We start from the raw sequence: 13800 nt of genomic DNA, 5'->3' as shown, positions 1-13800 counted from the left end.
CAGTGAATGGGGTGTTAAGCAGTGTGCTGAACTTAATGCCAATACCCTCAGCTCCTGCCCTCTCAGAAAACCATATGTAATTGGCCTGGCTTCTTAACACAGAGGTGGGACCACAATGTCCTTCCTGTCCTGAGCTCATTGCTGCTTGAACTTCTCAAGCAGTCAGTATCTAGCCTGCTCCCTCTCAGTGCCTTTCTCTTGTGACCATTTCCCACCCAGCCACTGTGCTTGAGTGACCCAAGAAACCCTGAAGTGTAGTTGTTCTGTGCTTCTGATTCCTGGACTAGTTCAGTCTTAAAATACTTCCCCAATGGCTCCTGATTAATCACTCTCCAATATGACAAGGAACACAATAACTTTCCACTTCAACTCTAGCCTGCCAAGCAGAAGGAGTCACTTCCAGAGTAAATTTCATGCTGCATTTGCAATTTACAAAACTGTGGGCCTTTCTTGTGGCTAGTGCTGCCTGTCCATTATTTCTTCCTGGGGTTGCTGACCTTGTCCAGGCTTACCTGTGTTTGCTGAGATAAGTCTCCCTCTTGGTCATATTTTAAGGATGATTCCTCCTAGCATTCAGCTCAGAGACAAATGTGCTTCCAGAAAACTCACCTGATGTCCTTCAACTGGGCAGGTGATTATCCAGAGACACCAGTTTATTTTGCATATTTTATGTTGGTAAAGTTTAGGAAAGAAGGTTGCTGCATTAATCTCCAGGTATAAGTAGCAAAATCAATCAGCCTGTGGAAAGAGAGGCAACTTGTCTTTTGGACACCTTTCTGTGGAAGGATCTGATGACCAGATATTTCTGGAATTATCTTTACATTTCTTAATTTTGGAGCACATTTAGTTCCCTTTCAAAAAGATAATTTGTGTATTCCCATTTTCAGAAGGTTCTTAGCAAAAATACAATTAGTCATCAACTATCTGATTATAATAACAATATATTTCAGACCCCCCCTTGATTCTAAAATTTGCATTTTATTTTGTGAACATTATTAACCCTCACTTTTACATCTGTCAATTTATGTTTATTTCTCTCCAGCTCAAAATTTGATTGAAAAAAAACTTTTGTCGCAGCTGCTTAGGTTTGCTGTTAAGCTGAGGGTTTTTTCCTTTATTATCAATTTTAACTTTGGCTAATTTCAGTAAAGAAATGTTCATGTTGCATTGTCATTATTATTGATAACTCATTTTTCAATTTGGATAGGAAAATGAACTTTATTATATTCAAGTTTTGTTAATATGGTTTTTTTCCCTGAAAGAAATAATGAGAAAGAGGGAGGGAGGGAAGGAGTGGGAAAGGGAGAGAGGGAGAGGGAGAGAGAGAGAGGAGAGGGAGGTGGGAGAGAGACAGAGGAAGAAGGACGAGGAGGAAGAGGGGGAAGAAAAAAAGAGGGAAGAAGGAGAAGAGGAGGAGGAAAGGAAGAAGAAGAGAAATCAAAGAGAGGGAAGGAAAAGGAGAAGAAAGGGAAGAAGGAAGGAAGGATAAAATCAAGAAACTGTGGTAAAGACAAAAGAAAATGAGTTTTTTTTAAATGTGGAAGGGCCCTTATGTAAATGGTGTATAACTATAGAGTTTTATTATTTTGATAAAGAAATAGGTAGAGTCTGCCATTTCAGAGTAGACTTTTGGGCACACTATCTACTAGGCAATCTCAGAAGACCCATTTCTTGGACTGGGTAACATAAAATCTAAATATTATCATTTTTACTAGACCTGACAGTGAACTCAATGTATTCACTTTGGGGGGCAGTATTTTGTTCTGGGGATAGCATCTCACATATACTAGACAAGCCTTCTCCCATGACCTACATCCTAAACCTTGAATTAAAATATTAATTGAATGAATAACATGCCTGCTGTTGAGGCATCCAGCTATAAAACCAAATGGAAAAATATAAGGTAGCTTGATAAACAGTTTTAGAATTAATCAAGATAAATCAAGTGCCCCCTATGTGTCAGGTACTATGCTACTCATATTTGGGAAAGATATAAATTTGAGTAAGGTATTTCCAAAGGGGTTACATATATTAAACATAACCAATAAATTATTATGCAGTATTCTTCTGAAAAGATCTTGAGAATGATTAGCATCGTGATATGTATATTCTTTTTAGCATCTTGCCAAAAATGACACATTAAATTCTTGTTCCTAAAAAGTCTTGTTTAATTTAGCCTATTATTAGCATAATGTTAATTATAATCCTCTCTCAGTATTCATAAAGGACTGGTTCCAGGGCTTCTGCTGATACCAAAATCTGGGATGTTCAAGTCCCTCCTATAAAGTGGCATAGTATATGCAAAGTATAGGCTATCCACATCCTTCTGGTTACTTAAATCTTCTCTAGGTTATTTATAATATCTAATATGATGCAAATATTATGCAAATAGTGTTTTATCATTTAGGAAATAATGACAAGAAAAATGTCTCTGTATGTTCAGTGAATCTGAAATGGTAAACCTGGAGATATGCAGGTTGACTGCATTAGTTTTCTTCTTTTGGCACAATTTACAGTTTGTTTTTATTGTTCATGATTACTATGACAGTTAGTAATCTTTAAGAATAAATACTTGAAAATATTAGAATTAAAACACACCATTTAAAGCATGCAAAAGTTCTTAAATATGAAAGTCGAACTATTTTCTTGTAACCTCATAACTTTTACAAGGAGCTTAAAAATAATTCTGTGTGCTAATTTGTTTCATCATTTTACACATAGAATATTTTACCAAAATTTATACCTGAAAGAATTTATAAAACCTGTAAAAATGTGAATTACAGAAGAAAGGATAAAAATAATGTATGTAATTATATATCAGTATGCAACTCAATTATTTATTTATTGACAATATATGGGGTTTTTTATTCATCATCTCTCATAATCTATGCCTTAATAGCCAGGCTGTAGATCTAAAACTTGATAATTTGATATCAAACAAAATCACTCAATTTCTTTGCTCTTTGCCCTTTTGTGTAAAGAAATCTCTCTGGTGTGTGTCCCTTCGATAAGACACACTTCGAAGTGAGATGGGTCCTATTGACTTAGCTTTGTACTAGTCAGCTTTAGAATGGGTTTGTTGGGTTCTGTTTATTGTAAAAGGTTTTATGGAATGAAGAGTGTCTCTTCCCGGAGATCCAGTTCTTGTGTATGCCTTGCTTGTTGAGCACAAAACTTTGTCATAAGAGGCACTTGTTTTAGACTTCCATTTTCTTCTTTTGTAATGTTAGCAAAATGACTGATTAACTCATCTGTTGCAATAGATTTCTGCTCTAAGCAATTTTCTTTTCCTAATAAAAATGGATTGAAGGGTCTATGAAAGTAAAAATTAATGACAATTACTAATGTGATTAGTCCCTATTCCTGGTTTTTGATTGGTTATCTTTATTTGTCTGCCACTGATAAACTTCAAGACTTATTTTTTCTAGATATATATGAAGTATGATTAATGTGCTTGATGAAAGTAGATTAATCGAAGTAGCTTACATATCTAGCATTCCAAACTGTGCAGTGGCTTCTTTGCAACCTACCTATGAAAAAGACACAGGCCCACTCCCTGCCCTTTTAAGAAGCAGGGCTAAGTCTCCCTTGGCACAGAGCAACTTAGAGAAATCTGGAGGTTAGTAGTAAGTACCACATTGTGATTTTTACTCAGAACTAGAGGATGAGCAATGGGTTTAACTGGACTGCATTTTCATAATTAGCTCTGCAACTTTATTTTAACAGGGCAATTGAAAATCACAGAGGAGAAAACCCATAACAATTATTAATAAAAGTCCTCAATCTGAACAAAATAAAAATAGATATTAGCTTAAAATATGATAGTACAATGTATACTTCAAATTCAAGTTCAGCATTTTCCCTTCAGCTGTCATTAATTACATTACAACTGATATTGTCACCGCTTTCACTCAAGGAGTTCTAGAAGTATTTACCCCTGCAATTAGAAAGGTATACAAAATAAATAGCAGGAATGCAAATCTTCAACCTTTGCAGATGCTATAGTTACATACCTGGAAAACATGAAAGTATTACAGACTGCTAACTGAGGTAAAAATATTATAGAAATTCAGATAGGGCTGGGCCCTCAACAGAGTCAGCACAAAAGATAAAGACATATTACAACGGGGGCCAGAGATGCATCTATTAGAGACAAGGCCTCAAGATAAAGACAAAATGACCAGGCCTGCATACTTCCCCAAAGGACAAGATAAGCTATAACACCGGGCCTAATGAAGTTTAGACAGACATGAGTCACCCCGGTGGGAGACCAAGACCTCCAGACCCCTCATTTCCTAGAAGAAGTCTTTGTTCTTTCCATGCACATTTGTTTCGTGCCTTGTTCCCCCACTGGATCACTATTACCTAAGCTAATATACTTGTAACCTTACTGGTTAGTCATAGCTTTAACCCACATTGTACCTATGTGGTTTTTGCTCTATAAAACTTCCCCTGAAAAGTGGAGTCCTCAGATACCCATTCAGGACCCCTTCTGTCTCTCAGGAGCTATCCTCTCAATAAATATTTTCTACTTTTAACCTCCATTGTTCCTAGAATTCATCTTTCAACTTTAGAGAACACAAATTCAACATATCAGACATCTAACAGGTTAAGAATTATAACATTTTCCTCATATCATTGTATATGTGGTTCATTGTTGACAAAAATGTAGTTATATGCCACATAACTAAATTGTCATAATAGAAACAAAAATAATTGTGTCCTACCAATGTAGAGATAATTGTGAAATCAATTGGACACACAAGCTTAAATATCATATGTTTTATCTTATATGAGAAAATCAAAATAAAATGAGAGAGACAGAGAGAAAAAATGGAAGAGAGATAAATAGGAAGTAGGGAAATCTTTTTCAAATGGATGAGGGAACAAGAGATGAAGGGAAGAGGAGTGGGGAAAGGGAATGGAAAAAAATAAGTGAAGGAAAAAATGATGAAAATAGAATTTTTACAAATGGGAAGGGAACCAAGAATTGGAAGAAGCAGGAAGAGAGGGGAAAGAAAGGGAATAAACACAGAAAGTAAAAAGGATTAAGCTGTTTTATGTGCATGTACCAACTTTCCATGATAGTCACTATGGACTGCAAATGTACTAATAAAAAATGGTAACTATAAAACTCTAATGAAAGAACTACAAGAGACTAAAATAAAACCAAAGACAAAGATATACTTTGCTCTAGGAAAAAAGACTTAATATAAGTTATCCTTACTCTATTTTCCCTAATTTTATTTACATATAAATTATATATTAATATAGTTCAGTGTGATATTTCAATACATGCATGAGTTATGCACTGATCAAATCTAGCTTTACTTTATTCCCCTTCCCCCAATTCATATTAATCATTGTATCAATGAACTTTTTTCCTAAACCTTTCATATATGATAGAGAGCAGATTCTTGTCTTTCTGAGTCAAGTTTATTGCACTTAACACAATGTCTTCCAGTTGCATTAATTTTGCTGCAAATAATAGGATTATTTCATATATATATATTTTTATCTTCCTTATTCATATATTGCTTTATGGGCATTTAGGCTGATTCCTGATTCCTTAACTTTGGGATTTATATACAGTACACTGAAATAAAGCATGTGCAGCTATCTCATTGGTATGCTGATTTCATTTCCTTAGATATATACTGTATACACAGAAGTGGAACAGCTGGATCATATTTTTAGTTTTTGAGAAACTTCCATACTTTATCCATACTGGCTGTCCTAATTTAAATTCCTACCAACAACCAATGCTCTCTTAATTCACATTGCCTTACTACATTTCTTAGAAGGCAATCCCAATAAAAACAGATTATTTTTACTTAGGAAAAAAGTCACACTAAAATTAATTTAAGAATAAATTAGCTATAAAAATCACAATTTCTAAGAAAGTAAGTAATAAAGTTACACTAGCCCCAAGACATATATTAAAATATTTTATAGAACATTTTACTAGAGTAAAATAAACAGGTAAAATAACATGATGAATAAAGAGACATATCAAGAGAAGAGAACGGAGAATAACAGTACTCTTGAGTGTGTTTCTGGGTGAGGGTGGCTTCATGATAAGAATCACGGCTGATCCCCACCACTCACTTGACATGAATTACCCCTCACTGCCATAGAGTAAGCTGGCTCCAGGCCATTTAGGTTTATTAATAAAAGGAAGAGCTACTTTGGTCTCATTCTTCTGTGTAGAGATTTCCTTCCTTTTGCCAAACCTACCTGTTTCTCTCTCTCTCTCTCTCTCTCTCTCTCTCTCTCTCTCTCTCTCTCTCTCTCTCTCTCTGTTTACTCCTTTCTGTTCCATTTGGGACTTTTCTATCATTAACATAAAATTTTTATGTTTTTAAGAATTATAATCATTTGTGTCTCTTGCTGTAAGGAGCAAATATGTATTTAAAAATAAGTTGTGCTTGTGTCAGCTGCACATGTATTAAAATTGGAACTATACAGAGAAGATTAGTGTGGCCCTTGCACAATGATGACATGCAAATTTGTGAAGTGTTCCATATTTTGACAAATGTAAGACATTTGCAGGAAAATGGATGCACCTGGAAAATATAATGTTGAGTGAAATAAACCAGATACACAAGCTTCAATACTATATGGAGTCTCTCATTTGAGGGAGGCAAAGTACAAAAAAGAAAATGACATAGGATGGATTGAAGGGGAAAAGGGGATGGATCTCTGGCAATAGGAAAGTGGTCCAAGGGAACAAGAACAAGGGGAGAGGAGGGGAGGAAGTGGGAATTAGAATAAAGACATGCCATGTGCAAGAACCTAATAATCCCAATTAATGTAAACACTGTATGTAATAACATGAGCTAAGTCAAATAATATCAACAAGTATGAAAAAGGGGATAAAGGAACATGTGGGGGCGGGGGAGGAAAGGGGAGTAAAAAAACAAACAAACAAAAGTTACAAGCTGTAATGTATATATGTAAAGACTCCCAAAATAGCTGTAAACTACGTGAATTGCAAACGTGTACTAATAAAAAACAAACACATTTTTAAAAAATTAAATTTGTCCAAAGAATCTCTGTCTAAATTGATGTTCTTAATAATAACCACATAGAAAAAAAGTATAAAGCTCATTTTCTTTTTGTTTAAAATTCATTGAAGGCAATATATTTTTATTATGTTTGTTTTTATAGCAGTTGTTAGTTAACCAAATTACATGAACTATAAAGAAAACAGAGCTGTGAGAAGTGGTGAGAGAGTGGCAGCCATTGTTTTTAGCAATCTGGTTCCAAAAGATTCTTTGTCTTCTGCAATTCATTCTCTATTTCTTACAATCTCTGCCTTGAAGGCTGCTCTTCTCTGTGATGTATTATGCCTTCCCTCTTCCAGCGCACACACTTCTTCATTGGGCTCATTTCACAATCACATTTGTTTGCTCAGGAATCTAACTGAGGTTTCCATTTCCCAAGCAAAACTGTGCTTTTCTTTCTTTTTTTTAAAGCAAGATTTGGTTAATTGCAGGGCAAAAGTACCATTTGTCAACATATTGATAAATTCTTCGATTTATCCTTAGATGAAGGCTCATCATTCAGCATAGGTTAAGAGCATCTATCTTTTTTTTGTATATCTTTTCATTGGTGCATTTTAGGTGTACAATATAATGACATTCATCATTGGAGATATGCAACTTTGCATATTTTCTAGGTTCTTATTTTTCCTTCCTTCCCCTGCCCTCCCTTCAACCCTTCCATCCCTCCCTATTTAAAGACTTTGTTTCCTTTTTTTTATTTTCTCATATTAATTCCATTCCCTTCTTTCCTTTCCCCTATCCTTCCTACTTCCCCTTCCCTTTTGCCCCTTTTCTTCCTATTTCACATTACCTATTATACGTTTAGTCCTTATTTACACTTTCAGTTTCTCACACCAGAGAAACTATTCGGTATTTATTCATGTGTGTCCTATTTATTTCACTTAAGAGTATCGCCCTAATGTGCATCCACTTAGCTATAAATGTCTCTAATTTCTCATTTTTGATGGCTGAGTAGTACTCCATTTTATTTTTTTTAAACACATTTTCTTGATCCATTCTCCAGTTGATGGGCATTTGGGCTGTTTCCAAGTTTTAGCTATTACAAACTATGCTACTATGAACATTGGTACACCTACATTGCCGTGGTATGATTCTTTTATTTCTTTGGGGAAGATACCCAGCAGGGAAATAGCTGGCTCAAATGGGACTTACAGTCCTAGTTCTTTGCAGTATCTCCATACTGATTTCCACAGTGGTTACACCAGTCTTCACTCTCACCAACAGTGGAGCAGGGTTCCTCTTTCCTCACAGTCTCGCCAGCATTTGTTACTGGTTGATTTCGTGATAGCAACCATTCTTTGTTGAGGTGGAATCTCAGTATTGTTTTCCTTTGCATCTCTCGAATGGCCAGTGAGGTTGAACATTTTTTCATATGTTTATTTGCCATTTCTACTTCTTTGTGTGAGAAATGTCTGTTCATTTCAGATGCCCATTTTTGGATTGGGTCTTTAAATTTGGGAGGTCTGATTTTTTTAGTTCTTTATACATTCAAGATAGTAGACCTTTGTCTGCGGTACTGCTGGTGAAAATTTTTTCCCACATTGTGGGTTGTCTCTTCACACTGCTGGTGGTTTCTCTTCCTGTGCAGAACCTTTTTAGTAAGAAGAGATCCCACTTGTTGATTGTTTGAGCTGGTTCATGGGCAACTGAGGTTTTGTTCATAAAATCTTTTCCTACCCCAATGTTTTCAAGAGTTCTTCCTAGCTTCTGTTCCAGCTGGTTCAGCGTTTCTGTTTTTATATTTAGATATTTAATCCATTTCGATTTTAGTTTAGTACATGTTGAGAGATATAGGTCTAGTTTTAGTCTTTGGCAAGTTTAAACCCAGTTTTTCCAGCACCATTTATTAAAGAGGCTACCTTTCCTCCAGTGAGGGTTTTTGGCTCCTTTGTCAAAGATGAGGTAGCTGAGTGTGTGTGGAATTGTTTCTGCATCTTCTAGTCTGTTCCACTGGTCCTCAGGTCTGTTTCTTTCCCAGTACCATGCTGTTTTTATCACAGTAGCTTTGTAGTATAGTTTCAAGTTGGGGGTTGTAATACCCCCTGCCATGTCTCTGTTACCTAAAATTGCTTTGCTATTCTGGGCCTCTTCTTCTTCTAAATGAATTTTTGGATTTTTTTCTCCAGGTCTGTGAAGTATGCTGCTGGGATTTCAATTGGGATTACATTGAATCTATATACCAGTTTTGGAAGTATGCCCATTTTCACTATGTTGATCCTTCCTACCCAGGAGCAAGGGATGTCTTTCCATTTTCTTATATTGTCTTCAATCTCTTTTTACAAAGTGCTATAGTTTTCAGAGAAGAGGTCTTTGATTTCTTTCATTGGGTTGATTCCTAGGTATTTCAGTTTTTTGGATGCTATTGTGAAAGGAATTGTTTGCCTTATTTCTCTCTCAGTGAGTCTGTTGTTCCTGTAGAAGAAAGCAATTGATTTTTGTGTGTTGACCTTGTAACCAGCTACTTGACTGAATTTGGTTATTAAGTCTAGAAGACTTTTGATGGAATTCTTGGGGTCTTTGATATAGAGTATCATATCATCTGCAAATAATGACAATTTGAGTTCTTCATTTCCTATCTTTTTTCCTTTTATTTCTTTCTCTTATTTAATTGCTGTGGGTAATGTTTCCAAGACTATATTGAAAGAAGTGGTGATAGTGGACATCCTTGTCTTGTTCCTGATTTTGGTGTGTAGAATTTCAGTTTTTGACCATTTAGTATGATATTGGCTGTTGGTTTTTCATAGATGGCTTTTATCAGATTGAGGTAGAGACTGTGTGTTCCGATTTTTTGTAGGGTTTTTATCATAAATGCATGTTGGATTTTGTCAAATGCTTTTTCTGCATCTATTGAGATGATCATATGGTTTTTGTCCCTGGCTCTATTGATATAGTGTATTACATTGATTGATTTGCATATGGTGAACCATCCCTGCATCCCTGGGATGAATCCCACTTGGTCAGGGTGTATGATCTTCTTGATGATCTTCTGCATTCTATTTGCCATTATCTTATTAAGGACTTTTGCATCTATGTCCATTAGTGAGATTGGCCTATAGTGCTCCTTTTCAGTTGTGTCTTTCTCTGCTTTGGGGATTAAGGTGATGCTTGCTTCCAGGAATGAATTTGGGAGTATTGCTTCCCTTTCAATTTCATTAAAGAGTTTAAACAGTAGTGGGAGCAGTTCCTCTCTAAATATCTTGTAAAATTCAGCCGTGAAGCCATCAGGGCCAGGGATTTTCTTAGTTGATAAGTTTTTAATTACATTTTCAATTTCATTGGTTGATATTGAGTTGTTTAGAGTTTTCAGGCCTTCTTCATTCAATTTTGGTAATTCATATGTATCTAGGAATCTGTCTATTTCTTCTGTGTTGTCCATCTTATTGGCATATAGGTTCTGGAAGTAGGTATTGATGATCCTCTGGATTTCTGCTGGGTCTGCTGTCATTTCACCCTTTTCATTCCTAATTACATGGATTTGGGCCGTTTCCTTTTTCTGATAAGGTTGGCTAAGGGTTTGTCAATTTTGTTTATTCTTATGAAGAACCAACTCTTGGCTTCATTGATTTTTGTATTGTTTTCTTAGTCTCCATTGCATTGATTTCTGCCCTGATCTTTATAATTTCCTCCCATGTATGAGCTTTGGGTTTGTCCTGCTGTTCTCCTTCTAGAAGCTTGAGGTTCAGCATCAGGTTGTTTAATTGGGCTTTCTCTGTTTTCCTAATATGAGTATTCAGTGCTATGAATTTCCCTCATAAGACTGCTTTCATTGTGTCCCATAGATTTTGATATGTTGTGTAGTCATTGTCATTTATTTGAAGAAACTGTCTGATTTCTTCTTTAATTTCCTCTGTGACCCTTTTGTTGTTCAATTTCCATGTGTTTACGAAGTTTTTGCAATTTCTTTTGCTATTGATCTCCAGTTTCATCGCACTATGGCCTGGTAATATACAGGGGATAACTTCTATTCCTTTGCACTTGCCTAAATATGTTTTATGAGCAAATATGTGGTCTAATTTGGAGAACAACCCATGTGCAGCTGAAAAGAATGTGTATTCTGATTTTGTGGGGTGAAACACTCTGTAAATATCTGTTAAGTTCATATGTTCACGAGTTTGATTGAATTCTAGTATTTTGTTGCTTGTTTTTTGTCTAGTTGATCTGTCTATTTGTGACAATGGTTGATTGAGGTCCTCTACTACTATTGTATTAGTGCTTATATGGTTTTTCATGTCTCTCAGTATTTGTTATGTATAGTTGGGTGCACTAGTGTTTGGTACATAGATATTTATGATTGTCATCTCTCCCTCTTGGATTGTTCCCTTTACAAAGTTGTAGTTTCTTTCTTTGTCTCTCTTAATCAGTGTGGGTTTGAAATCTACTTGGTCTGCAAAGAGGTTAGTCTCTCCTGTTTTTGGGGGGTTCCCATTGCATGGAGTATTGTTTTCCACCCTTTAACTTTCAGTCTATGTGTTTCATTTTGAATTAAGTGTGTTTCTTGTATGCAGCATATTGTTGGATCTTGTTTCTTGACCCATTCTGCCAGTCTATTTCTTTTGATTGGTGAGTTGAGACCATTAACATTGATGGTTATAACTGATACATATTGACTTATCATTGTCATGACTTTTTCTTTTTGTCTGATCCTCCCCATTTGCTTTTAATTTCTTGTCATGCCCAGTGGATTCATTTTGCTGGGCTTCCTGGAGTTGTGATCTTCATTGTCTTTTCCTAGGATTTTGTCTAAAAATTTTTGGAGTGCTGGTTTGGTATTCATGAAGTTACTAAAGTGTTCTTTGTCATGAAAATATCTTATTTCACCATCAATTTTGAAAGATAGTTTTGCAGGATACATCAATCTGGGTTGAAGGTTGTTTTCCTTTAGAGCTTGAAACACATCACTCCAAGCTCTTCTTGCCTTGAGGGTTTGCATTGAGAAGTCTGCTGTGATTCTGATGGGCTTTCCTTTGTATTTGATTTGTTTCTTTTCTCTAACTGCTTGGAGAATTTTGTTTTTCTGTTGGATTTCTGAAATCTTAACAATTATATGCCCTATGTGTCGATTTTTTTTGGTCGAGTCTAGTTGGAGTCCTATATGCCTCACTTATCTGTATGTCAAGTTCTTTTCCCCTGCTTTGGAGGTTTTCTGCCATCACTTTTGGCAGTTTTTTTTTTTTTATGTCATCTGCACTCTCTCCTGTTTCTTCATTGGCTCCAATCAGTCTTATGTTATTTTTCCTTGCATCATCTAGCAGCTGCTGGATTGATTTCTCATGATCCCTTAAAATTTTAAAGAATATTTTCTTTTCCTGGTCACTAATTGCAATCTTATCTTCTATATCTGAAATTCTGTCTTCACATTGGCTCATTCTGCTGTGTAGACTTTCAATGGAGTTTTCAATCTTCTGGAAATATGTTTGCATCTGTTTTGTGGATTCAATTTGTTTCCTATATTAGCATTCCATCATGTTCCTCAGCTCCTCTATTTTTTATCTGTATGCTCTCTAGATTTATTGATCATGTCTTGCACTATGGGCACAATCTTTGCTGTTACATGAGAAATTATTTCTGATTTCATTTTTTCCAGATCCTCTTTCGCTGCTAGTTCAGGGAGTCCTGGTGGTTGAGTATCAGAGTGTTCCATCTCATTTCCCTTTGGGGTTGCTGTAGGTGATCTGGAAGTAACAGTATCTATCTTAACCTCTTGTTAATATAATTTTTGTCATGTGTCATTTTTGACATAAATCATTTTCATTTTTCAACACCAGTGACTGGTTTCTCATTGACCAAATTCTATAAACTTTTTTTTTTTATGAGACATATTCCTAGGTCTAGAATTGGTAGTCAGCCCTATCATCAGTGCAGGGTAATGATTCAGAACTTTACTTTCACTTAATGAAGTTCTAGCTTCATTTGATATGTTCGAATCCAGATATCTGAGACTTCTGCTTTAAAGTAGTTTGGCCGGTAAGGTAAGTATGTTGTTCAGTTCAGTGGCCTGCTTCTAGTCCTCTGTCTTCAAATCTACATTCCTTTTCAAGCCCATGGAATTTGTACATGATTTTGTCTTCACTAGTTTGGCCCCATTAAAGGAACTTATGACCTTTGAAATTTTAATGACTCCCTTACAAGAGTAGATTAACAGAACAAATAAATAATGTAAGAAATATAGCATATTTCAGGTTTTATTATTTACTAGCTAGAAAACAGTTAAGAGTTAAAAAATATTCTAGCTTCATAAGAACCCTATGTATGTCAAATATCCACCTATTTGACTCATTCACTCTCATTTGTAATTAATAGCAATTTTTTTAGTCATCATGTGACCACTTGAGGTTTTATTTCCAGCATTTTCTTATTACATAAAGTGGAAACGAAATTGGTAAAAAAATAACCTGCAGTTAATTTTGTATTTTTTATGGTATACAAAAGTGGTTCTCAAACTTCAGTATTTAAAGAATCACCTGGAAGGTTTGTTGTAGCACTAACTGCTGGACCCCATCTCCAAAGTTTTGGATTCAGTAGGTCTGGGATGTACAGAAGAGGTTGCATTTCCAGTGGGTTCAGAATTTACCCTGATGCTCCTGGTACAGAGGTAATATTAACCTGTGTTCATGTAAAGATTTTGTGAAAATTGTAACTTTACTTCACTTGATTTTAAATTTTATTCAATATATTGATTTTCCTGAGCTCTAAAATCTGACTATATGTTCATATATGTATGTATACTATATGT

At 35.4% G+C, this 13800-nt stretch overlaps 1 non-coding gene across 1 annotated transcript; it reads left to right on the top strand.

The window, feature by feature from the left end:
- Positions 1–6424: 6424 nt before the first annotated feature.
- On the top strand, positions 6425–6531 carry LOC147822583 (U6 spliceosomal RNA). Its single transcript, XR_015445517.1, has one exon. It is a non-coding gene; the product is annotated as a U6 spliceosomal RNA (small nuclear RNA).
- Positions 6532–13800: the final 7269 nt, after the last annotated feature.

The sequence above is a fragment of the Heterocephalus glaber genome, unplaced genomic scaffold (genome assembly GCF_053883595.1).
Source record: "Heterocephalus glaber isolate CG9 unplaced genomic scaffold, H.glaber_assembly_v1.0 deba00001610, whole genome shotgun sequence".
Classification (NCBI taxonomy): Eukaryota; Metazoa; Chordata; class Mammalia; order Rodentia; family Bathyergidae; genus Heterocephalus; species Heterocephalus glaber.
This window is presented reverse-complemented; position numbering and strand designations above follow the sequence as displayed.